At 44.5% G+C, this 2,968-nt stretch overlaps 1 long non-coding RNA gene across 1 annotated transcript; it reads right to left on the bottom strand.

Annotated features, from left to right (window-relative positions):
• Positions 1-992: 992 nt before the first annotated feature.
• Positions 993-2,605, bottom strand: LOC107181654. The gene is made up of 2 exons (XR_001512337.1): positions 2,318-2,605; positions 993-1,252 (listed from the first exon to the last, which is right to left on the bottom strand). It is a non-coding gene; the product is annotated as an uncharacterized LOC107181654 (long non-coding RNA).
• Between the last annotated feature and the right edge of the window lie 363 nt (positions 2,606-2,968).

The following is a 2,968-nucleotide window of genomic DNA, read 5'->3' as shown; positions in this document are numbered from 1 at the left end:
AGTCCTTCTCGCTCCATCTGATGTCTTAAGTTGAGCATCCCCTCTGGTTCTCCCACTGGCCTGTTCCTTCCCACTGGGGACACAGTATTGTCATGTGGGATTCAGGGAAAATCTATCTCCAAAACCTCGATGTTCTTCCCTCTCACAATCCCTGGCACACCCCTAAACAGGGCCATCTCAGACAAGCAATGGAGGCAAAATTTATCTCCATAAATGATGCTGATTTTTTGAGAGCGGGAAGGGTATCAAGAGAGCTATGCTTTTTAAATTAAAGAGTTAGGAGACTTTAATGGAAGTTTGTTTAAATGCATGTTTATTTATAACTTGGTAACTTGGTGTGTCTGAAGATACCGTGTGTGTGTGTGTGTGTGTGTGTATCCTTTAGTAACAGGGAAGAGGAAGACAGACAAGGAGATGCAGACGTGTTTGCGCATATCAAACATAACACTATGAGAGAATCCAACTTGCTTTCTCTAGCAGCCTGGCTAGAGGGTTGGGGCTAAGTTGCTAATCTTCAGTATTTTTGGTTTAATAAAGGGATGGGCTGTACAAATATTAATGTAAAGAAATGGGGAGACCAGTCTAGCCAAAGCAAAGAGCCCTGCGTTTTGGGCTGATGGGGCTGTCACTCCGTTTCCCAGCCCTATGTTTTGACTCACTCCAGGGTAGCTGTGGTGTGGGGAGGGCTGAAGTCTGGGAGGGTGAGGCAAGGTTCCTGGAGCGGCTCTTTGCAGAGGAATCACTGCCCAGAGCCAGCCAGGCCAGGGAAAGTTTATTATTGTTGGGGAGTGCACAGTGAGCTCACTGTTTTGCAAAAACAGAAATCTGGCTGCTTTGAGATGAAAGAGGGGCTCCCTAGGGCTCTTCTTCTCCCCTTTCTCCCTATCCTTAAAAACGCCTCTTCCTTCGCACCTAGGGCCCAGAATGAGGGGGAGATCGAGTGCTGGATGGGGGAATAGGCTCTGAAGGTCAAAATAAAAATAAATACTTCTTGCTTCAACTGTACTTTATTACAATTAGTAGTAATAGTAAGAATAATGTTCTTTACAGTTTATGCAATTTACAAAGTACTTTAACCTGTTAACTAGCAATAGTACTAACATTAATATCAATACTAATAATACACAATACTTACCAACAGGTTCCTATGAGCCTGACACTGTGCTCTGCATACTGTATGGTGATTTATGTTACAGTCTGTGGCAGTGGCAGATCCACAACTTCTGTATTTGGAAGAACTCAGTGGCTCAATCTGTTTGGAAGGGGAGGATTGGAGTTGGCTATAAAGGTGTATTTGCATAGTACTTTACAGGAGATTGTATGTAATAAAGAATAAGGGAGGGGCTGATGGAAATTTTGAGCACCCCAAATCACCTCTGAGAAGCCAAGCTTGTCAAAGTCACATCTCAAATTAGATTTACTGGATTCAGATCTCAGCTCCCTCTCTAATGGCCACGTGACCTTCCGCAAGTTATTTAACCTCTTAACTTTCTGAGCCTAGGAATCAGCGTTAATAATGGAATCTACCTGTAGACAATATTGAGGGTTTAATGATGATACAAGTAAACCACCTACCAGCGCCGGGCTCACAGCAAGCCTCAGAGGACTTACCGCCTATTGTGACAAGAAACAAAATGAAATTCCCAACAGTTTTAATATGTTGGGAGCTATTATCCCATTTTGCAGATGTGCGGTTATGTGAAGATAAGTAACTAGTTCAAGGTCACAAAGCCAGTACAGCAGGTCCTCCAATAACGACATTGCTTTCAAGGTCATTTCTTTATAACAGTGATGTTGATAAAGAAATACTGTAGGAACCCAACTCTCATTTATAACAATTAGCCTATGGTAAACTTGGTTTTGCTTAAGGTCATAGAACTATTGATGATGCTAAGTGAGGTTGTACTGTAAGGGATGAAGAGGAAATTCCATCCTGGTCTTCCAGACTCCAGAACCTCCATTTCCCAGATAGCCTCCCTTCTCCATCCCTACCCAGGATTATCTCAGTTTTTAATGAGGGGGAAAAGGCAAAATAACAACAGTAACAACAACAAAAACACCCCAGACCCAGTATTTAAAAGAATCAGTTGAAATGCCCCAACTAGAGCAACATATCTGTTCGGCAATAAGCATTATGAGGAGCAGTGATCTTGTAAGCAGAAAAGAAACCATGGGCTTGCTTAGCCTTCTGGCACCATGGAATGAAATCACAGCACGTGAGAAATAACTTTGTAAATTGTGCTGTGCTTTACAGAGAGATATCAGTATTATTAAATCTGCCCCACCTTCTTTTATCAAACCCGTAAAAACCACTCACCTGTTTGGCCTCTCCAGCAGCTCTCCCTCCCTGCCCCCAACTGCAGCTGTGTGCAGCCAGTTGACTGTTTTCCTTAAAGGCCTCCGGGTGCTCGTAGCTTCTTTAGACATTCAGCCAAAATTTTTAGACTGCGGCTGGGGGGAGGGGTAGCTCACCCGGAATTCATTTAGCTCCGTCGTTGAAGCTCAGGTTCCTAGACTAGTACACAAAAACAAATCGAAAAGGCAGTTTCTGGAAGAATGGAAAACAGCGAATTTTGCAGGTGTTTCAGCAGTAGTTGTTAGCAATGAATGTGGTCCCCTCCACCCAGTTCCCACTCCACCCTCTGGGCTGGAGGAAAGGTTTAATTGCAGATGAAATGGGTAATACTCTATATGAAATTCACAGCGAAAATTTGAAACAGGACATTTAAATTCACTGCCCGAGGTCGGGTGGGAAGCGGGATCGGAAATGCGCTTGTGGTTTTTAAATGCGTTTTTACTCGGGAAAGCCGGGCTCGGAAAGGAAAGGTCATCGTCTTGTTTAATTTCCACCCCCCCCGCAACCCTGGACTTGCAGCATTAGCTCGCCGAGTCTCAGCTGTTGTACACACACGGCGAGGGGGGAGGGGAGGGCGGAGGCGCGGAGGAGGGGCCGACAGGGAGGAATCTG

This window comes from Myotis davidii, unplaced genomic scaffold (assembly GCF_000327345.1).
Source record: "Myotis davidii unplaced genomic scaffold, ASM32734v1 scaffold309, whole genome shotgun sequence".
Classification (NCBI taxonomy): domain Eukaryota; kingdom Metazoa; phylum Chordata; class Mammalia; order Chiroptera; family Vespertilionidae; genus Myotis; species Myotis davidii.
This window is presented reverse-complemented; position numbering and strand designations above follow the sequence as displayed.